Source organism: Mesoplodon bidens (assembly GCF_964165515.1).
Source record: "Mesoplodon bidens genome assembly, chromosome: 14".
In the NCBI taxonomy this organism is placed as follows: domain Eukaryota; kingdom Metazoa; phylum Chordata; class Mammalia; order Artiodactyla; family Ziphiidae; genus Mesoplodon; species Mesoplodon bidens.
The window spans coordinates 51,817,161-51,841,295 of NC_138170.1; the positions used below are offsets into that span (position 1 = coordinate 51,817,161).

Sequence of the window (24,135 nt, forward strand, 5' to 3'; positions counted from 1 at the left end):
TTAAAATTTTAGCTTTAAGTAATTTTAATTAAAATTTAATATTCATTAAATTATATATATTTGCCTTTTAATTTCATGGATAATTTTGAATATTTTAGAAGAAAAATAATTTTTTGAAAACAATTTAATTTTTTAATTTCTATATTTATTCCAACTTATATATTTGATTAAAAATATATTCAATTTTTATACCTTGAATATAATTATAATTTTTTGTGCAATTCTTTAGATCATTGAGGATATGAGCTCACAATAGAAACAGAAAAGAAAGTGGAGCTCAGAGAAAAGAAAAAAACAAAAGAAAAAAAGAATAGAAAATCAGTAATGAAGGAAAATGTTACATTTTTTAAAACTGCAAACACTGAAAGAAAAGAGACTTCTGTTGAGCACGGCCTACCTACAATTTGAAACAGAATATTACAGATTCTTGATTTAGTAAAGATTCAAGACTTAACTACTGATCAAAACAATGAAAATTAGGGAGACAAATATTCCCATCAAATGTGCAAGCTGAACTTAACATTTTGCTAATAACTTTCAATCATATAAAACTCTGGCTTTACACATTTTTTTAAATAGATCTTTATTGGAGTATAATTGCTTCACAATACTGTGTTAGTTTCTGTTGTACAACAAAGTGCATCAGCCATATGCATACATGTGCCCATATCCCCTCCCTCTTGCATCTCCCTCCCACCCTCCCTATCCCACCCCTCTAGGTCATCACAAAGCACCGAGCTGATCTCCCTGTGCTGTGCGGCTGCTTCCCACTAGCTACCTATCTTACATTCGGTCGTGTATGTATGTCGATGCCACTCTCACTTCGCCCCAGCTTCCCCCTCCCCACCCTGTGTCCTCAAGTTCATTCTCTATGTCTATGTCTTTAACGAAAAATCAGAAAGAGAAATTAAGGAAACAATCCCATTTACCATCGCAACAGAAAGAATAAAACACCTAGGAATAAACCTACCTAAGGAGGCAAAAGACTTGTACTCAGAAAACTATAAAACACTGATAAAAGAAATCAAAGATGACATAAACAGATGGAGAAATATACCATGTTCTTGGATTGGAAGAATCAATATTGTGAAAATGACTATACTACCCCAAGCAATCCACAGATTCATTGCAATCCCTATCAATCTACCAATGACATTCTTCACAGAATTAGAAAAAAAAATTTTACAATTTGTATGGAAACGCAAAAGACCCCGAATAGCCAAAGCAATCTTGAGAAAGAAAAACAGAGCTGGCTTCACACATTTTAAAATTTTGTTATTCTGAAGATATATTTGTCAAGCTAGGAAGCTAGCACATATTTAACAGTTAATTTGTTTCAATATTCAGATACATGGTATTCAGTTAGCACCTATACCACATCCCATGAATGTTGGGGGCAGCAGGTATATGAGCCTAGGCAGGAAGCAGTGTGCCTCAGTGGTAAGAGCGTGGACTTTCAAGTTTAAATCACTGCTCCGTACTTATTAGCTAGATGCCTTAACTTCTGGGAGCCTCAGTTTCCACATCTATAAAATGGACATGGTAAAACCTAGCTCGTATTATATGTTCCATAATGTAAATTTTCCTTTCATATTCTTTACTTCTTTATTTCCCATCTGCCTTTTAAAATCTCATTTAGCCTAATCCAAAGCAACAATAGTTTCAGCCGTGCGCTTCATTTGCACAAATGACTCTGTTGCTCCTTGAGATCCAGCTGGGACAAAGTACTTAAAGAGGTGGCCCTGGAAAACTCATTAAACTTGGCCTCTCCAAGGATACCAAGGAGCTGGTTCCCAGGTTTATGAGATTATGCATCCCCGAGAATTCTTCACAGGAATATAAGATGAGGAAATGGGAACAAGGCTACATCCCTGTTTTTTGGCAAATCCAGGGGCTCAGTAAGCCCTGGCAATTTGCTGTACTGGCAATTTGCATTCTCCTTCTAACTAAAATCCAGCTGAATACCAGAGCCCCGTGAGGAGGCCTAGACCCCCTCGGCCTTTACCGAGATAAAGCACGGCAGCATTTACCCTAAAAGCATAACACCAAAGGTGCCAAGGCAGTCCCAGTTCAAAAAGATGGGACTTAGAACAAAACAAAATGATGAAGTGCAAGGCAGCCCTTCCTGAGTGTATGGAGTCTCAGCTGTCCGTTCCAATAGGCCTCTGCCCTAGCAGGTGAGACCCTCCAAAAGGACCTGGTGCAGGGCCTATTCAAATGCTCAGTCTCTCTGAGGGGCTCCACCACCTTCCACAGCATCAGTGGGCTCAACTGGTTTGCACAGAGAATAAATTGAGGGGAACAGTGATTTCAGCCCTGTTCCCAGAAGATTACAAAATAAGGCATAAGAGGTGGCCCCCAAGCTCTGGAAAGGACACTTGTGAGAGTCAATAGGTCTGCTATGCACCATTTTACTCGGTCCACAGGTGTAAACCGGGACTTGTCCAGGGCACACTGGGATGCGCTGTCGTCACGCCAGTCATGGACAGCTGAATCACTCCAGTAAGGACGTGGGGATCCATGGCTCCGCTCCCCAACCCACCCAGCCAGCTGTCTTTGGTCTGGGTTTGGCTCAAAGAAGATTGAGCAATGTGGCCAAAGGAGTAAGGTGACAAGATCTTGAACTCCGCAAGTGGACAGCTGTGTGACGCCTGTGTGACGTCGGCTAGAGTGGGTTTGGGGGCAGTTTCTCCACGTGGACAATAGGCTAAGAATACCCTCTGGACCTGTTACACAGAGGAGGTAATAGGCAGTGTGAAAACATCACACACTCCACTCCCTCCTCTCTCCCCTTCTTTCAAGTCTGCATTCTCTGAAACACCTTGGACCCTCCTAGGCACATACCCTCCTGCATTGTTATATCTCAAATAAATAGCAAATAGAGCTATGTGACCTTGAATGATTTTTTTAAGCTACTTTGTTATCTTTATTTGTAAAGTAAAAAAAAAAAAAAAAAAAACTCATGACATTTCCAGCTCTACAATTCTTGACCTGAGCCTGAGCGAAATGCCCAATAACTAATAACGATGGCTCACCCTATTGATCACAACGCACCAGGCACTGTTCTCAACACTTTACCTCTATTTACTCATTTCATCTCCCCAGCTACCCAGTGAAGTAGATATTATAGTGACCCCGTTTACCAGATGGAAAAGCTAAGGTCAGAAAGGTTAAGTTGACTTGCCCGGCATTAGACTGCCCAAGTTAAGGCAGTGCCTCTTCTCAGCTTCAAGGTTACTGATAATTTCAGTTCGGTAAATACTAAACGGTATCATAGGACATCAGTAATAGCCAACTCTTACGTATGTGGCACTTACTATGTACCAGGCATTGCTTTCGGTGCATAACATATAGTAACATTTAATGCTCATTACATCTCTAAGAAACAGAAATTATTATTATCACCTTGTTTACACACAAGGACACTGAAGCATACAGAATTAAGTAACTGCCCAAGGTTCCAGCTAGTAAGCAAGCTGGGATTTGAATCCAGGCAGCCTGGCTCCTTGGTCTGTGTTACCAAGCACATTACACTAACTCCACCTGGACGTTTTGTGAACATAGAAGAGGGACAACGAACCTGAGGCAGGGGTTGGGGTGGGGATCCTGCAGAAGATGTCAGAGAACTAGCTGGAGTTAGGCAAGTACAACAGGGAAGGGCATTCCACACTGAAGGAATAGCATGGGCAAAGGCACAGCGGTACAAAGCATTACGGCATTCAAAGAAATGCAAGTAAGGCTAGAGTGAAGGGAGACGAGGATGGGAGAATTCCTTAGAGATAATGAGCTGTGTTTCCTTTTCTATTCTTTTTAACTTTCCTGAACGCCTGAAATTGTTTGTAATAAGAAAAAATTTTAAAGCAATGTCACGCCTCAGTAGAGATCATACAAAAAAAAAAAAGGCATAAATCCGCAGTGGACAAATGCATGGGTCCAAATGCACTGCCCAGCTCTGCCCGACTCCTAGTTCCCTGGGTGGGGTTGGCAGGCAATGAAGTGAGAAAGGGCTCAGAGCATAGCGGCCGATTGCCAGAAAGGCCCTAGGGAGGGAATCAGAGCCCAGGGAGCCACGGTGTGTGGTTCTGAAGTAGCTGACTATGATCTTCGGGCCAGGCAGGGAATCTGGTGCAGCCAAGCAGCAGATCACAGGCTGAGTCAATTGAAAATGTTCAACCATTCAAGGTTCGAGGGAGAGCATGGGTGTACAGAAGGGGAAGACGTGGAAGGCAGGCGTTAAGAAGCCCGAGGTCGGAAAGCACCTGTGCCACAAGATGTCTCAAGAGTAGAAGCTCCAGGTGCAACCTCAGGTCCCTTCGGCAGACACACGTGCTGGAGCAGGACCGGGAACTCTGAGCCCGGGCACCTGGCTGGCTCATGAGCATGGGTGCTGCAGTCTCTGGAAACCCCAGTGGGGTGGGACCTGGAGGAGAGGAAGAGGGGCTGGCCTCACCTCCTCAGGAAGGTGGAAATGGGCCCCTCGACCTGGCAGCAGCGAGGGAAGGGTGGGTGGCCCAGAGAATAAAGAAAAGAGTTTGGAAAGCAACAACAAACCAACAACAGAAACTGGATCTGAATTGTTCTGCTCTCATTGCCTCTGTGATCTTCAAATTTCTACTTCTTTGAGGTTCTGCTAAAAAAGAAATGGGGCACTAACAGCCCGTACTGACACCGTACCACCCAGCACCCTGACCAAGCACATAGCAGGTGACCAGCACACGATGGCTCTCGTTTTGATTACTATTGCAAATGATTAGAAATGGAGAACGGTGGCACTTCAACCACCCAAAACTGGCACCATGTGAGGAAGACAGGAAGTCAGAGACCCTCAGAAGGAAAAGAACAAAGCTGTGAACGATCAGAGACCAGTCACACTTCTCCCCCGCAGGGATGGCATTGTTGGGTGATCGTCGCGCTCTTGCTAAGATTTCTAGCAACAGCAACACCAAGTTTCTTCCCCAGGCACTTTGAACCACAGAAAAGTTTTGCACCGGGGACTGTGCTAGAATAAGGCAGGAGCTGGGAAGATGAGCTTCTAGTTTCATTCAGGCTGATAAACCCTTCCCTAAAAGATAAGAAGAAACACAACCCTGAGTGGAACCCTTTCCTGTCTGGCCTGGCAATGCATTTGCCATTTTCAAAAACAAAAACCTCTCCCTGAATAATTCATTATTCAAAGGAAACATCAGCCCAGAGAGCTCCACTCCATTTATTCTGGCATAAGCACTAATCTTGGGCCCTGTGTGTTTTTGAAAAGGATCCACGTGAGAAATCACTTTTTAAAACGTCGATATCTGAGAAGGCAAGCAGAGAGTTTAAAAGGGCCATAATTCATAAATCAGTGACGCCACCCTCCCGAGGAAGCGTTCTGCATTGACTGCTCAACAATTCCATTTGCAACAGGCTGAAACATCTGCGGCCCCCGAGTCTCCAGCCAGAGGTCCAGAGCTGCTGCCCCTCGAGAATGAGGCAATGTTTCAGTGACCATCAGAATCTTATGTTCTTTGGGATTCAGGAAGTGGGCTGCGGGATTACTCTGAGTTTTATCTAAATCTATTAGCTTCTGTTATGCACCAATAACCACAACCAATCTGAAGCAAGCAAAACCCCAACAGTTTGCACAGTCATGACTCAGCGCCCTTTTTACCTGGCTGTTTAGCAAGACCGTTCACAGGTTGGTGTAAGACCCTGTCCTCATCCCTCACAGGCACCTGCACAGGTTCTGGCTGAGCCCAGATCCTGGACCTAAACCTACAGGAGTCCCTCGGTATCCGCCAGGGAATTGGCTCCAGAACCCAACCCCCGCCTTGCCCAGTGGATATCAAAATCCACGCATGCTCAAACCCCATAATTGGCCCTCTGTATCCTCAGGTTGCACATCCACGGGTTCCGCATCTGCAGATTCAACCAACCACAGATCTTGTGCTATGTTTTCATCGACGGTTGGTTGAATCTGCGATGTGAAACTCGCAGACACCGAACCCGCGGATACCGAAGGCCGACTCTATCTGTGGGGAAATTTAAACAATTGTTCCTTTTTTTTTTTTTCTTTTTTGCGGTACGCGGGCCTCTCACTGCTGTGGCCTCTCCCGTTGCGGAGCGCAGGCTCAGCGGCCATGGCGCACGGGCCTAGCCGCTCCGCGGCATGTGGGATCTTCCCGGACCGGGGCACGAACCCGTGTCCCCTGCATCGGCAGGCGGACTCTCAACCACTGCGCCACCAGGAAGCCCAATTGTTCCTTTTATTGATGGTTCCGGATGGCCTCAACCAAAGCACAGAGGTTGGCGTTGATCAGGGCTGTGGAAATAGAGCCCCACACCTGGCACTGGCTAGCTACCCAACATATGCTTATCCAGAAGTAAAAGCGAGAGCGCTAGAAAGAAAATCAGGAAGCCGAGGAGGCCGTTTAGAGGTTGCTTTTTGACACAAACCTCCCACTGCTGTAGGAATACAGCCCGAAGTTATTGCTCAGGAATTCTGTGACAGAGAAACAAGAGACAGAACACCTGAGCGTTCTCAGGGTTTCCAAAGAGCAAGGCTTGGGGAAGTCTAGATACAATTTCTTCTTCCTTCTTCCTCTCTCAGCTTGCTTCCCTCCCTCAGAACTGTCTAACCAAACACAGAACACAGGCTAGCAGCAGAAGAAAGAGAACAAGCAAGAAAGAAGAGCAGAAGCCCAGGAAATGGACCAAGAACCAGTGGGATTCAAAGCGGTACATCGTCACCATTCACCCAAATGCAACAAATGGGAAGGATCCTTCACAGCTCTCACAGTCATCAGAGTTTTCCAGTACATTTTGTTTATTGAGTACCTCTTCTGTGCCCTGTTTTAAATCTATTCTGGGGGCTTCCCTGGTGGCGCAGTGGTTGAGAGTCCACCTGCCGATGCAGGGGACACGGGTTCGTGCCCCGGTCCAGGAAGATCCCACATGCCACGGAGTGGCTGGGCCCGTGAGCCGTGGCCGCTGAGCCTGCGCGTCCGGAGCCTGTGCTCCGCAACGGGAGAGGCCACAGCAGTGAGAGGCCCGCGTACCGCAAAAAAAAAAATCTATTCTGGAAAAAGGGAAGGTAAAAAAATGGATTATACCACTACCATTTATCAGTTCTTATGATAGATGGATGGATACATTAATAAGCATTATCTCATTCAATCCCAAAAACAAATATAGGATTATTGGAGGATAACCCCATTTTACAAGTGAGAGACCCTAGGCACAGAGAAGTGAAGTAAATTGCCCCAGGTCACACAGTCAGTGAGTGGTAGAAGTGGACATGAACTTGGGCTGTCTGGCGCCACAAGCCACACTCAGCCACCACACTCTCTGGTGTCTTAGAGCTGGAGGAATAAGCTGAATAGAGGTGAAGAGGCGGGAGGGGCTATTTCTCTAGCTTTGTGTTTAGGATAGTGATGGGAAGTGCTAGTGACAATAACACTTAAGATTTATTGAGACCTTACTATGTGTCAACTGAACCCCATGTGGTCATTCGCAACACCCTACAAGGTAGGCACCATTATCCTCATTTTATGGATGAGAAAACCGAGATCTAGAGAGGTCCCGCAGTGGGCTTGTACTAGAGCCAGGATTCCCATCCACACAGCCGGTGGCAGCGTTTATGCTATCAACCACGGTACTCTGCTGGAGGTGGAGCTGGCCGTGAGTATCTGAGCTTCAGGACTGCTTTAATATCAGCAAGGGCAGATCTGGGCACCATAACCCCCATCAAGACCAGGCTGTCTTTAAGGAAAGTACAACTGCTTTGTGAAGCTACCCATAAGATGGGGGGTCAAATTAGCTATCAGGATTCAATTCAGCAGGTATTTACTGGGTTTCTATTTGGTTACTTAACTGACTCCATTCTTCAAGAAAGAAATTAAAGAAAGAAAGGATATGGAAACAAATTAGGGCATTATAAAAGTACAGTGTATGTGTCACTACTATATTTAAAAAGGCTAACCAACAAGGACCTACCGTATAGCACAGGGAACTCTGCTCAATGCTGTGTGGCAGCCTGGATGGGAGGGGAGCCTGAGGGAGAATGGATACATGTTTATGTATAGCTGAGTCGCTTTGCTGTGCACCTGAAACTATCACAACGTTGTTAATCAGCTATACTCCAATATAAAGTAAAAATTTTTAAAAAGAGTACAGTGTATGTGGATCCAATGGGCACAAAGGGGTGCCTGAAAGAAGAAAGCAAGACCTCTTGGGTACAGGACTGGGCTGAGGGGCTGCTATATGGGCTCCACTGGGCAAAGGGCTCTGGACCGGTTCCTCCACCTGCTCGGCTGTGGCCTTTCCCCCATTGGAAGCCTCAGAGCCAGACTTACAGCTCCTGGGGTCTTTTCCATCCCTAGGGTGAGTTATTCCAAGTAGTGGATTTCAGTCTTTTAGTAGCAGGATCCTCTTTATCAGAAAGTCCAATATCTAAAATGGACAGAGGGAGCTGATCAGGTGGGAATGGGGGCTGGGGGCCAGGAGAGTATAGGCCACCATGACCTATCCCCGCCAAGCCCATATAGGTCATGGGCACCTCTACAAGCCAATTTCTAAACCTCCCCTTGTCACCAAAGTGAGCTGGCTGTCGACAACAAAAGGGGAGGGAGATGGACCTGGCCTCCTCAGAAGGCCAAGATGCTTTTTTTTTTTTTGCAGTTCGCGGGCCTCCCACCGCCGTGGTCTCTCCAGTTGCAGAGCACAGGCTCCGGACGCGCAGGCTCAGCGGCCATGGCTCACGGGCCCAGCCGCTCCGCGCCATGTGGGATCTTCCCAGACCAGGGCACGAACCCGTGTCCTCTGCATCGGCAGGCGGATTCTCAACCACTGCACCACCAGAGAAGCCCCAAGATGCTTTTATAGAGGTCTAGAATCGAGTAGAAGCCACAGGTCTCCTGGGGCTGTGCCCCATCCTCCACCCCCATCCCCCAACCACCACCATCACCACACCATCTGGACCACAAAGTTATACTGTCAGCTGCTTGGTTAGAAAATCAACAACCTTGAAATCTTCCAAGGAAGGCAGAGAAAGAGATACACAGTATGTTCATAAATCAATTTTCCCAATGCCCAGAGCTTAGTACATCTTTCCTTAAGAGTGATAGGCTTCAAAGTCTGCAGAAGATTAAAAAGGAGCAGAAAAAAGTAGAGGGTTACCCAAGGTTGCAAGCACAATGGCCAGAATGTGTGTAAATACTGGAGTGGCCCTGTGCTGCTTTGGATCCCCTGATATAACGGCCATTTCCTGGAGCCCCATTTCCTCTCATTGTGTTTCAGTGGAACAACAATGTTATAGTGAGAAGCTGCTCAGTCACATAGGTTATTTTAATAGATACATCCTACAAGCCTTGAAAACCTGCTCTATGCTCTGATAACAAGGCTAAATATATCACAAGCCCTAACAGTGAATTTGAGAATCAAAAACAGTGAGATTGGAACACACACGTGTGTGTTTTTTTCTCAGCGCATCCTGCAAGTTTGCTCACATTCTGGCCTCCTCGACACAGATTCTCATGATTCTTCCCCCGAGCTCGGTTTAAGTCACTGCTCTCATGCAACACTGGAGAATTTTGTTGCATTGATTTATCTCTTCAGCATCCCTCATTCAACTGCACATTTTATCTGAAAGCTGACGGATAATGCTGTCATTTATGGATATGTGCATTTTTGCAAATACCAACATGCAGGTGAGAAAACACGGAAGAGCTAGTTACACACCGCCGTCTGTCCAGGCGGCCATCACAAAAGCTGATCCTTCCACAAACGATTTGGGAGCCCTGCCAGATCTGTAATTCATGGCTGCGCTTGGGATTTCAAGATCAAAGACAAATTTGTGGCATCCCAGGTGTTTGATCAAAGTTCTCCTTTCCTTCCTATCACTCCAACATAAGCAAATGCTACCGTTTGGGTGTTCGATTTGTAAAGCTAATCTAAAGACAAAGGTTGTCATTGTCTCCAGAAAGACGCTGATACATGAAAAAAAAAAAAGATATCTGAGCCCTTCAGAAAACACAGACTTATAAAGAGCAATATTGCAGGCAAAATATCTTAAAGCAGTGTGGTTCTCAACCCCGACTGCTCATTAGAAGCACCTGGCAGCAGAGGCGCCATCAAACTGTTCCTACCTCCTCCACATGGTTCTCCTGTGCAGCCCTGTCTTAAAGGAACACAGGTCTTTGGTGTGATGCTTTTGCAGGGATTTAAATCAGTGGTTCTCCATCTGGGTTGCATATTAGAATCTGCAGAATTTTTTTTTTTTTTTTGTGGTACGTGGGCCTCTCACTGTTGTGGCCTCTCCTGTTGCAGAGCACAGGCTCCGGATGCTCAGGCTCAGCGGCCATGGCCCACGGGCCCAGCCGCTCTGCGGCATGTGGGATCTTCCCGGACCGGGGCACGAACCCGTGTCCCCTGCATTGGCAAGCGGACTCTCAACCACTGCGCCACCAGGGAAGCCCTCTGCAGAATATTTTTTAAAACATCAATGTTTGGGACTCAACCCCTCCAATGATCCTGACTTAATAAGTCTGGGATGGGGCTGAGCCCTGATATTTGAAAATTATTCGAGAATGCAGCCAGGGTTGAGGACCACTGGTCTAAGTCACTGCACTTCTCTGATTCACTTATCCTCAAACACACGAATGTGGAGAAGAACTCAGGAAATTTATCTTCAGACCTTTTTTCAGATCTAAAAATCCAAAGAACAGCGCTACTTTGCCTACCTTAAATAGGAAGCAAGTAATAAAGGCATCTGAGTGAACAACTGAATTTGACATCATGATGCCCACGTACATCTTTCAGGCTGAGTGTCCCTGGGGCCCTCATGGGGAGCTTGTTCATTTCATTTCATACACCGTCGAAACAAGATCATTTATCTGGTTTCTAAACCAACAGCAGATTAGAATCACGCAAATTAAAAGTGATAGAGGGGGGCTTCCCTGGTGGCGCAGTGGTTGAGAGTCCGCCTGCCGATGCAGGGGACACGGGTTCGTGCCCCGGTCTGGGAAGATCCCACATGCCGCGGAGCGGCGGGGCCCGTGAGCCGTGGCCGCTGAGCCTGCGTGTCCGGAGCCTGTGCTCCGCAACGGGAGAGGCCACAGCAGTGAGAGGCCCGCGGGGAAAAAAAAAAAAAAAGTGATAGAGGGGGCAGGTAGAAAAGAGGAGAGAGACTATTAGAAGCAGGTCCCCTGACTGCAGTGAGAAGTGAGCGCTAATAGGGAAGAGAGAGAAAAACTGAAATCAGTAGACACAGCACAGAAAAAAGCATGAAAGTCTGGGTTCTTTAATGAAAGGACACTGTAGACATCAAGGTGCCACATCACTGATAATCCTAAGAATAGTCCAGAGTCACTCAGTACAAGTTAAATTATGCTCATGATAAAGTGGTTATGGAAGCTGAAATATATATGATGATTCCTCTAAAAAATAGTAATAATAAACAGCAAGGGCGACGAAAGGGATGAATCTCGAGCTCTTTGGAAATTGCTGCCACCCAGAATGACTCATTTCCTGAGGCTCCCAGGTAGCCACAGATTTCTGTAGGAGACATTTTAGCAGGAAAAGCTTCAGCTTGACCAAAAAGAAATCTGCCTCCCTATCAGATTCAGGAGAAAGTGAGGCCAGAGAGGGGGAAATGGTAATGGATGCTCCTGACCCTCAGGGTTTCTAGGTACCGGGGGCACAGACACAGTCCTCTGAGCTCTCATTGACAACCTAAGATCAGGCACAGCTAAGTCCCAGGGCATCCTTCTTGGCTGGCAGGACTTGACTGCTCTAGCTGGGCCTCCCATTAAATGGATCTCCAATGCACAGGGTCTCCAGGCCTGCAATTCCTTGCTAAGAACGTTCTCCCTGGAGGCCACACTAACCACCATCTAGACAATTCTTTTAAATGCAAAGCCCTGGGATAATACCTGAATCCCGACCACTGTTTATATTGTAAGGCCCTTGTTTTCACATTTTCCCCTCTGCAGATGAAATCTTATATGGAACCCAAATATATTACAAAGATAACATGGGACACCCCTGGTTGAAGGGCTCTTAGTAGCTGAAGTCTTGTTACTCCTCCCTCCCATCAAAATTCCATGAAACACCATTAGGAAACCATTTGGCAAGGACCTACCAGGTCCCCTACCCCAGACACCCGCTACAGGCTAAGTCCGGCTCTACAGCCATATTGCCCAGTGTTAATGGCTAGTGTGGTGCCCCCCAGCAGCTGCTATTCTGGTACAGGTGAGAACCCCCTCCTTACATTTTATCTTGTTAGGCTCTCTACTTGTTCCCCAAATCCATCCCCAAACCCATCTATGTCTGCCAATTGAGCTCTTGTACCTGGAACTTCATTTTGACCAAGCTCCTAAGTCCAGGCTCTGTTCCAGCTCACACAGGTGTCAGGAAGCCACCTGCCAGCAGCTCTGCTCCCAGCAAAGCCTACAACCATAGCCTGACTCCTCCCAGCTGAGGGGGCAGCACCTCACTTTCAAACGGCCTCGTGCGGAATTTCCGAAACCCACCACCAGGTAATTCACTAAGGGCCTCTAATGGATGTGTAGGTTTCTAAACCCATGGGATCCTAGCTCCTGATGGAACCACCTGGGTTCCATCACATGAACCAAAGCCTCAAGTGATTCCTATAATTGGATGAGTTTGAGAAACACTAGCTTCACGGTTACCTGTAAGGCTCAGGAACCAGACTGCCTGGGTTTGAATCCTGCTCTACTATTACCATGCCGTTTCGTGCAAGCGACTTAAGCTGTCTGAGCCCTCGGTTTCCAGACCTGTAAAGCAGGGGTAGTGACAGCGGCTTCCTTGCTGGGGTGTTGGAGGATTCGGTGGCCTAGAAGGCGCAGAAAACACTTAGAGCCCACCTGGCGCGTGGTAACCCACCAGGAAGGTTCGCCGCTATTGATAATGAACTTAGACCTTGCCGCCTTGCCCACCACCTCCGACTTCTCACACAAAATACTCTGCCTTCCCACCGAACCTCCAGCATCCAAGATCACCGTTTGTGCCCCGGAGGCCTATCCCGTCCCTGGGAGCAACCCCTTCAGGTCTACCTGGTCTTATTGCAGTGAAGTAAATTGTATGCAGATGGAATCGAAAGATAAAATGGCTGAAAGGAGATACGAGGAGCAGCCAGAAAAAGGCAGAGTGGGGTGTGTTGACAGTGTATAGAGACGGAAGACGGGGCAGGGACACAAACTTTGCCGATGTCACAGTTTTCTAGGAGCCCCATGGAAGGTGGTTAAACAGCATCTGTCACTTGAACTGTCTCTTCACTGTAACCCCCCTCCCACCCCCAGAGATGCGGGATGAATTCTACAGTATTCGCAGAGACATTGGGCAGCTGTCCAGGAGAGCCCGGGCTCCCTGGAAACCAGAGGGCAGGGCCAGCACTGGGCGTAAATAACTCACTGGAGGACCGCAACCCATGCTCCCCGTACATTATTTATTTCAAACAAAGATCCCAGCGGGTGTCACAGCAAGGCCTCGGCTCCCTGGAGAGAAGGGGTATCTATTCGGCCCCACGATAAGCCAGCAGGACTGTGAGACTCTCAGCCCTTGGGCAGCGTCCAGGCAGCCTGGCTGTAACCTGTTGCTGTTCCTGCAGCAGAGCCCTAAAAGGCACCGGACACATTCACAGGTGAGCAGGGAGAGGGTTCAGGGCAGGTTCCTCTCTGTCTCATTCCAGTAGACAGCGCAGCCAAGCCTCCCAGCGACCAGACGCTGCCCGTGAGCTGGAGGTCAGAGTTTTGCTTCCGGCTGAACCACTGACATCTGCTGTTTCCTCTAGGCCTCACAGGGGCCTAACCCTGACGACCACCTCTCCATGCTGCTGGTTCTGCGGCGAATTGTTGCCAGGAGTTCAGAAAGCAAAACCAAACTCAGCCAGTAACGTCTGAGTGACACTGTAAGAACAGAGTACTTTCCAGTAAGACCCTTCTCATCTGCCCTACAGGGAGTCTCCCCATTCCACAGATGGTCCTCACATGTCTGCCAGTCTCCTCCCACCTACAGTTTTTACTCTATATCCTCGCCACTTAGCTCTCTTCTTCTAATTTTTTTTTTTTTTTTTTTTTGCGGTACGCGGGCCTCTCACTGTTGTGGCCTCTCCCGTTGCGGAGCACAGGCTCCGGACGCGCAGGCTCAGCGGCCATGGCTCACGGGCCCAGCCGCTCCGCGGCATGTGGGATCCTCCCGGACCGGGGCACGAACCCACGTCCCCTACATCGGCAGGCGGACTCTCAACCACTGCGCCACCAGGGAAGCCCACTTAGCTCTCTTCTTAAATAATTTTATTTTTGAAGAACAAACATTATACTACTACTTAGGAAAGTTAGTATCAGTGATCATAAGCAATTATTTTTTTAATAAAAACAATATTCTTCTGAGGCCTTCTACTCTTGTTTTTAAAGGGAGATAAATATTAGAGACATATTACTGATACTCTGACCCCAACCTGAGAGTTTCTCCCTGATATGATCCGAAGGACTGAAAGAAAACTGGGAGAAAAGAAAAAAAATTATTTTGGGGAGGTAGAATTATACGTTGTGCAATGCCCAGGTCTTAAGTGTACACAGTTCGCTGAGTTTCACAAATGGATACACCTGTGTCACCGATGCCCCAATTAAGACAAAAAAACATTATCATTATCCTAGAAAGATCTCTCATGCCCCTTCCCCTGCAACCTCTCCTGACGACCAGAGGCCACCACCATTTTCATTTCTATCTTCATAGACTAGTTTTTTCTGTTCTTGAACTTCATGTTATTGGCTCACGGTGATGGTTTTTTCATTGTTAAATAAAAGTTATGATAATGTCATACTTTTGTATGTGCTTGAAGTTTTACATGATAAAAATAATTTCTTCAGTTATGGAACACCCTGTCCATAACTTTACTTACAGTCTTCTTCAGAGACTTCAATGGCAATGAGACCCACAATTCGGGGCACCCTGAACTAATGAAAGGGGATGATGCCAAATTAGGAAATTGGATTCTGACTTGGCAAATCCCAACATGATGCTGATTATAGCGTTGATTTGCCAAATCTTCTCCCCTAAATCCCAATTAATCTGATTATCTTTTAAGCTCCCCATAAAAAGTTTTCTCTTAGACTTGCATTCCTTCACAACCAGCCCCATTCTTCCTCCTTCTTTGGTCAGGTTCTGCGCCCCTCCCCACCCTCATCCCCAAAGTGGACCACTGCTCACGCGGCTCCCTCTGAGGGACTGCTTTCCCACCTACCTACCTCCTGCCCTGCGCTGTCCTTCCTCAGGGTTCCGCCCAAGGCCAGCACCTCTCCTCTCCTTTAAAATCAAGTTTACACTACACATTTGCACTTAGCCTTCCTTGCCTTCTGTTGTTACTTATAATACGAACACACCTTATCTCTTCAACTAGACCCTGAGCTCCTTGAAGGCAAGCACAGAATTATCTTGGCATAAATGAAAAGATACTGGAGATAGAGGAGGACATAGGGATGAGTGTATGAGTGACTACCTACAGGTTCAAAGTCATAGCCCTAAAGAGAAAGGAAGAAATGGTAGCAGCCCCGGTATTTTCAATGATGGTATTTTATATACAGACCAACACTGTTGCTGTGAATTTCCTATCACAGATTCCTGGGGCCCACTCTTAGAAATTTCAGATTTAACAAGTCTGGAATAGGGCTCAAGAGTTTGTACCTTCCCCAGCTCCCAGAAGATTCTAATGCCAGTGGTTCTGGGCCATGCCAAGAGACATACCACCTGTGAACAGAGAACAAGTTGGGATCCTGAACATCCTCATACCTAGAAGACCAAGGAAAATGGTGTTCCCGGATGGCACGCAGAGCCTAACTTGAGTTCTAGTTAATTCTACCTCTGTCCCTGGAGGTGGGATTAAACAATAAGAAAACTACTTGCATACAACCAAAGGTGGCACAAAGTAAAAAAATGCAGATAGAAGTAGATTCCCAATGAGGGCAAAGCTGAACCCCAGCAAAGGAAACCACAGTTCCTGACCTGGGACCTTGTTTTCCTTATAACATTACACCATGGTGTTTTTCTGTTCCTGGAAGGAAAACCAACAGTAAGGTAAACTTCAGGGTACAGCCTTGGGTGGGTGGGGCTGCATGTGTGCACAAATGCATAGAATGATTTAGAAAATGTTTTAAATAAAAAGGCCAACCACAGGACAGCAACCAGCAGGATGATGCCAAGGGAACTGGCATTCTTACCACAACTAATAAAAAGCCCAAGTGTTTGTCCTCCGCAACCAGAGAACAAAGGTGGTGTTGACATGGCTGTGTGTGAAGGAGGGGGGAGTCATTCCAGCACTTAGAGCTTCAGTTGAAAATAAACAAACAGCCCAGGCTGCCCAAGGACCCAGGCTGCCAAGCAGCAGGCTGGGAGCACAGGCTGGCCTGGCCGCCGGGGCTAGCACATGGCTATTTATATTTGTAATCCAATTTGGATGGGGAAGGCGCATGAAAATAAATTGATTATCTTGAAACTGTAAGAGCAAAATTCTCTGGGACGAAAAGTAATGAAATAATAAAGAGGAAGTACCTGAGTAGGTCAATTGAGGGCATGTTTCTTATGAACTGTTTCTGACCGAGTTTGCTTTCTGGATTCAGACATGAGGAAACCATACTAACAACTTGCCAGAAATCACATGCCAACTTGCAGGTGGAGGTTTGCTGAGTTTCCCCACTTGCTCTCTGTGTGTGTGTGTGTGTGTGTGTGCGTACACGTATATGTGTATATAAAATCAGGCAAACAAACAAAAAAACTCAAGAGGCTATATGACACAGAGCTGATTATCTCAATACAGTTTTTAGCCTGTGAGGAAGAAAAGTGGGTAGTTCATAAAAAACAACCAACTTTTCCAAATCTCAGGGTCAGACAAAAGCATACATTATCCTGAAAACACTGGCCTTCTATCTTAGATCTCTCTCCTCCCTGCTTCCCTGAAGGCTGGATTCAACTCTGCCTCTCCACGGTTACAATGGTGACCATTTATTAAGCATGTGGTATTTGCCAAGGGCTGAAGATGTACAGTCTGGAATGGTCATGCCAGTCCTGGGATTGGGGTTGTCAGCCCATTTTAGAGAGAAAGAAACTGAGGATCATAACCTAAGTGACTTGCTCAAACACCACATTGCTACCAAGTAGGATGTGAACCTAAGTCTGTCTTGGGTTTGTTTCATTAAACCACACTGCCTCCATGCAAGGATGTACATACAGTCCCCCAAATCAGCATGGATTCCTAGGAAGTGGGCAGCTGAGCCTGTGAGTACTTGCTAGGTCAGAGTCAGAAGAAGGATGTGAACAAAAGGACAACAAGAAGAGCCCTGGTGAAGCACTGGTAACTTAGACAAGAAAGCATCGCTCCCTTAACTCAGCTCCAAAGAGTTTATATGGCATGTTTTAGAGGAATAATTCCCAATTCACAAACTGCATATATGAAGGATGTCCTTCATTATGGACTTTACCTTGTGGGTAAATCATAAAAAATATAAGGATTTTGATAAAGCTCAAACAGACATAACCAAAGACTTGGCCCAAACCTCACCTCTACTTATTACCTACTGATTCTGAGAGATGATATAATCCATCTACGATTCAGGTAATATTTTTTTTTAAGTGGAGGGGCAGGGGGAGGGGATGGATCAGGCAGAATCCCGGACCAGGTCATTACCTGTGGCCCCTCCAGCAGGGAGGTCGATGAATCCAGTTTCTAAGAAAAGTAACCTCATCCTCTGGTACCCCCGACTCCTAGGAGCTCTGGAAAGTGATGATGAGAAACTATCTTTAATATTTCAGAAGGCCTAAAGAAAAGCACATATTTTACTGAGATAAGACTACATAGAAAATTAAGTGATCAAGTTTATTTGCTTTAATATCATATCAGCGTGGAAGCTGACATGATACTAGCAAACAAACTGTCTTTAAGAAATGCAGTTTATTTCCATGGCGGGGGGAGGGAAGCTAATCCAAGGTATCGGGAAGCTCAGAATGATCACTGAAGAAAAATGTGGCTGAAGACGGGCTTCTGGGGATGAGGTGGGAAGGAGGATTTAGAGATTGTCATTTAATTTCTAAATTAAATGATTCTTCTGCAGGAGTCTGTGATACAATGTGTAAAGCATTTCAAGAGCACGGGCAGTGTCTGTAAACACTGTCCAGATTTTTCCTAACTCTTGAGCTGAGACAGTTAAGCTGTCCTCAGTGGATCAGCAGTGTCAACTGGATGAATGGGTTGAGAAGAGGAAAGAAAAGCATTTTTATGGTGGGGTGTGTGTGTGTGTGTGTGTGTGTGTGTGTGTTTTAAGTGGAGATCTACTACTTATGGGAAGAAGGGAAGAAAGCCAGGGCAAAACCACAGGAGGGGGAAGCCATAGGCTTCCACTTGTCATGAGAGCCAGTTGCTGGTCAGATGATGGGATCTGATGGCCCCAGATGCCCCCCGGAAGGCGCTGATGAGATGCAAACCACACCCCCACACCCCCCAGCAAATGAGCATCCCAGAAGCCAACCCTACAGAGGTTTGGGGGCAACCCCGCCCTTTGTCTCCTACCTGCACCTAGGAAGAGCAGATCAAAGGGTTGACTTTGGGAGGCCCATGAAGGGTCCCCTTCTTTCCTAAAGCCACCACTCTTGCTCCTGGTCACCTCATTCCCCTACCTAAGGAGCTCCAACCTTTTCGCCAAGAAATCAAGTCTGATCCTGCTCCAGCCCCTCTAACTAACCACCTGATTATAAGAAATATAGGAACAGGGCTTCCCTGGTGGCACAGTGGTTGAGAGTCCACCTGCCGATGCAGGGGACACGGGTTCGTGCCCCGGTCTGGGAAGATCCCACATGCCACGGAGCGGCTGGGCCCGTGAGCCATGGCCGCTGAGCCTGTGCGTCCGGAGCCTGTGCTCCGCAACGGGAGAGGCCACAGCAGTGAGAGGCCCGCGTACCACCAAAAAAAAAAAAAAAAAAAGAAAGAAAAAAAAAGAAATATAGGAACAGAGGAAAAGGTTAAAAGACACAACGGGGATACAATCAGCAAAATTCAGAATGTGGGAAACTACAGGGCACATGACTCATTTCTTCAACAAATACAGGCAAAAACCAAAAAAGGAAAAAGAGAGAATAGAAATCTATGAATGAAAAGAGACTTAAAAAGCATCAACCAAATGCAATATATGGACCTTATTTGAATCATGATTCAAACACATCAACTGGTAAAAGGGAAGTTTATAAGACAACTGGAAAAATTTGAACACTGACTAGATATTTGATGATATAAAGGAGTTCATGCTTTCTTCAATGAGACAGTGGCATTTTGGTTATTTTTTAAGTGTTCTTGTCTTTTGAGATAGATACAGACATATTTACAGATGAAATGTTTGATGTCTGGAACATTCTTTAAAATAATCCAGTTGGTAGGAACCTATGGAGAGAGGTAGAGGTAGAACAAGATTGGCCATACACTCACAAATATTGAGACTGTTAGAGTGGATTTATTATACTGTTTTATTTTTATATATGTTTAAAATCTTCCATAGTAAAAGACTATTTAAAAAGCTAAAAGATGACCATAATATAGAGTTTTTATAAAATTTAAAAATTGTAGTTAAAATAATCCTATTTAAAATAACTCATACTATGAATGCATGTATTAATTTATGTATATATGAATGGGCATATTTATCTGTATAAGTTTACAGACATAGGAAATCTTCTGCAAGCACATACAGCAAACTCTTATCAATCCTGTTTTGGGGGGAGGATGGAACTGGAGCGAGGTATTCATTTTTTACTTTACATACTTCTGCATTATTTCAATTTCTTCCATCAAGCATGCCTCACTTCTCAATTTACAAAGGCAGTGTGGGAGTAGACACAGTGACTCCCTGGAGCCCCCAGCCTAGCTCTCAAGGTCTCTGCATCCTGGACCTCCATCCATGACATGAGGCTCAACTCTAGACTGGCTAATATTCTTTTTTTTTTTACTTTGACAAGATAACAAATTTATTTTCAGCAAAGACTGAATACCTTATTACTGTAAACCTCGATACTGGTACCTAGGAAAGAAAATTACAAACGTTTTAAAGAATAAAGTTTTGGTTTAGAGATTACAAATAATATTGGGTTGGCCAAAAAAGTTTGTTCGGGTTCTTCTGTAACATCTCTTCTATTCCACATTATTGTACAGTATCCAATTTTCATTGCCCATCACAATTTGTTTTTAAAAACGGAATGTTTCTGTTACGTAAGTAGAGAATTGCAGTGCAGAAATATGGTCAAGAAGGTTTCTTTCGCTTAACGTGGAACCCAAACATCAAAGCGATTAACATAACCAAGCTGGTGCAAATGATTTTCAACACCTGATTTGGAGATTTTGAGTGTGGGCTTATCTCCTGCGTGGTTTAACGTTGATTGTTCTGAAATTTATGTCTGGATTTGATTGCCATCAACTTGAACTGGTCTCCCCGACCATGGAGCATCGTCCAGCCAGAAACCTCTACCACAAAACTTTGCAAACCACTTTTGACACGTTCAGTCACAGCACCTTTTCCATACACTGCACAAATCTTTTTTTGCCTTCTCAGTTGTATTTTTACCTTTCTTGAAATAATGAAGCATAATATGCTGTTGCTTTTTTTCCTTCCATCTTCAATATTAAAATGGCTACACAAAAATTCACCAATTTTGATGCTTTTTTAAAAAAATGTACGCGATACGACAGCTGTCACGATACAATCTAACAAAATTGTTTCGAATGAAGTTAAAGACAACTAAGCGCTACTAAAGCCATCTTATGGAAAAAACCGAATACATTCAGATAAAAACGCACTTATCTGATAAGACTATCCCTTTGCTTTCATTACTATCATTCTCAAAGGAACCTTTAGTAGACTGATTGGTTTAAGAGTCAGCAGCAACCAAGTGATAGTAAAGATTCAGTGCAAAACTTTAGATGTCTACAATGGATCATACTTCATTTTCTGCTCATATCCCAGCTTTCAAGGCCCTCTGGAAGTTCCCAAACCTATAAAAGACAAGCACTCAGAAATACAATTTCAACAGAGAGCAGATCCAAGTCATTTAAAAACTGGAACACTTTCCTTCATTATTCCACAAAGCAAGGCTTCCTCTCAGTAATACTTCCGGATGTTTGTCACTTAACTGTCCTCTTTTCTTCAGACCAACTTTCTCACAGATCGCTACTCTTCCGATCTTCACTAGGTGCTGTCCTGGAGGGAACGGTGGATGGTTGCGGCAGTTAAATGAATCCACAGGATGAAGATTCCACTCTCGTCTCGCCAGAAACATAAAATGCAGTAGACCTGCAGCCACCGCTGCCCAGACCTAGACTGGCTAATATTCTTTACTCACAGACAGCCCCATTCTTGTGCTACTTCTGTGCCCTCATTCACCAAACGTTTTCCTCCCATTCAGACTTCCAAATCCCAGCTCCAGACCCACCTCCTCCATCCAGGAAGCCCTGCTGGACTACCTCAGGGCACAAGGGCCTCTCCCTCCACAAGATGACCAGGACCTGACACTTTGCCACTATGTCTGGATAGTACACTTTTAGAGGGAAGCAAGCCATAATCCGCATACACCTAGGAGGCCTGCTACACAGTTAAGTTACTTAACCTTTCTGAGCCTTGATTTCCTCGTTTGTGAGTGGGGATACAGATACCTACCTCATTGGACTGCTGTAAAGATAAGCCACGGGAAAGTAGATCAAGCTCCCTGTACCTATTTCAAAGGCTCTGTTGGGTGTACACAAAACAACCCCTCTGAGACTTGCAGCTGTAAGTTTTAAGAGAATGGGAAGGGGACCTGAAATCCACTTGAATCCATACACTGGGAAGAACACTGTACTCAGAACTGCTCCTTACTTTAAATTTTAATAATAGAAATAATGTGCTGGGGTCAGGAGGAGGAGCTCTGAAGGTCACACTCTGAACCCCCACTAGGTGGCAGTAGCGTTTTCTCGCCATTATGCAACTAGAGAGGAGGGCCACCCGAAGGGGAAAACATTCTGATACTGATACAAAGGAGAACATTTCTATTAATTTCCCCATAATACTAAAATAGAGGTTAGCAGGAGAAAATGCACCAACTTAGAAGAACATCCATCAGTACCAATGATGAAACCCCATCCAGGATCCCTTGGTCTCTCTGTAGGGGTGGGTAGGAATGTTGGGAAGAATGGGGGGAGGGGCAGTGGAGGGGATGTTGAGCGAAAGTGGAGGTACCATCTCAAAGAGGGAACTCCAGCTGAGAGTGAGAACTTGCTAGAAGTCCAAACCATGACTCAACCTTCCTCATCTGAAGAGGAACATGAATGCGACCAATGGCCATGAGTCCCTGCCGTCAGGGACTCCTGGGAGCACAAACTCTGTGGACCTAAGCAGCCAGGCGTGTCCTCTTGGGAGACCAGCCTCCAGAGAAACACAGTTGGAAGATAAAGCCCTCTCCTGTTTTCCTTCTTCAGGTCCCACTGTCCAGAACCTCACACTGGCACCCCAGTGCCTCAAGACCAAGTCTGAACTCCTCTGCCAGTTGACAGTCATCAGCTACCGGTCTGAAGTCCAGCCAGTGACCTACCAGCCAATGGACTTCAGAGAACATTATATCACCCGCCCTCACTCTTCCTCAATGTTCCCAATGAAGAAAATTAATCCCAAGAAGTGAACTGGCAGGCTACTCCCAAAGCCGACCCTTCCCCTAGCTGGGCTTTCTCATCTGTGCTGTATTGAAGACAACTTTTCTCTCCAAAAAGACCGTAGTTCCGTGAGGGCAGGGAAAATGTCATGGTTTAGCAGAAATACTGCAAATCGAGGTTCTGGTAGGAGGAAGTGCAGGGTGGTAATTAGGAATGTGGGGTCTTTGCAGTCAGGTTGGGTTCAAATCCTGACTCTCCTGAGCTAGCTGTGTGACCTTGAGGGAGTACTTAACCTCTCTGGGCATCAGTTTCCTCATCTGTAAGCAAGAGATAATATCACTGACTTAGTACATAGAGATGTTAATGAAGATTAAATATCAAGAATGTAAAGCACTGGCAGTAGGTCTGGCACATGACAGGGGTAAATGCGGTGTGTGTTTCAGTCCAGGTCCTGCTGTTCGTCAGCTGAGGGGCCTGGGCAAGTCACATTATCTCCTGGGCTTCATTTTCTTCATTGGCAAAATCGAGGAAGAGTGAGGGTGGGAGACGGTGGGTTAGGTATTGTTCTCTGAAATCCACTGTGGCTGTGAGGTTCCGCGATTCTCTGGAACACTTATCTCCCACTCGCCACAGGACATAGCTAGTGCATGAGTATGAGGAGACAGAAATCCAGCTACTGACTCTGTGTACTTAAAACTAGCCCACGGGGCTTCCCTGGTGGCACAGTGGTTGAGAGTCCGCCTGCTGATGCAGGGGACGCGGGTTCATGCCCCGGTCCGGGAGGATCCCACATGCTGCAGAGCGGCTGGGCCCGTGAGCCATGGCCGCTGAGCCTGCGCGTCCAGAGCCTGTGCTCCGCAACGGGAGAGGCCACAACAGTGAGAGGCCCGCGTACCGCAAAAACAAACAAACAAACAAAAACTAGCCCTTGCAACAACTGAAGCCCTCGCTCCTAAGAGCCCGTGCTCCGCAACAAGAGAAGCCACCGCAGTGGGAAGCCCGCGCACTGCAACGAAGAGTAGCCCCCGCTCGCCGCAACTAGAGAAAGCCCACATGCAGCAATGAAGACCCAACGCAGCCAAAAATAATAAATAAACAAAAGAAAACATAAAAACTAGCCCTCTATCAATACCCAGCTCAAACATTGCCTTCTCAAGGAAATTTTCCCTGAACACCCCACTCCCACCCCATCCCCCTTCAACTAGGTTAGGTCCCACTGTTTTATGCTCTCATAACACTCTATACTTCACTTTGTAATACATACCCCAAATGTCAACTGAATTTTTGGTTGTGGATTGCAATCCCCATTTTGCAGATGAGCAAACTGAGAGTCTGGGAGCTTTTGCTCTTCATTCAAGACCCCCACAGCCTGTAAGTGGCAAGACAAGATTCAAACCTGGTCAGTTTGACCACAGAACCCGCAAGATCTTTTTTCTATACCCCCATGTAGCTTATTATTTAATACTTGATATCTATAAAAGGATATTTAT

General features: G+C 45.9%; 1 protein-coding gene and 1 long non-coding RNA gene across 4 annotated transcripts in view; both read right to left on the reverse strand.

Annotated features, from left to right (window-relative positions):
* PRKCE (protein kinase C epsilon) overlaps nucleotides 1–24,135 on the reverse strand; it is a 550,583-nt gene that overhangs the window by 401,515 nt on the left and 124,933 nt on the right. The gene's annotated exons all lie outside the window — the stretch shown is intronic.
* On the reverse strand, nucleotides 19,962–21,510 carry LOC308628089. The gene is made up of 2 exons (XR_014017495.1): nucleotides 21,044–21,510; nucleotides 19,962–20,972 (listed from the first exon to the last, which is right to left on the reverse strand). It is a non-coding gene; the product is annotated as an uncharacterized lncRNA (long non-coding RNA).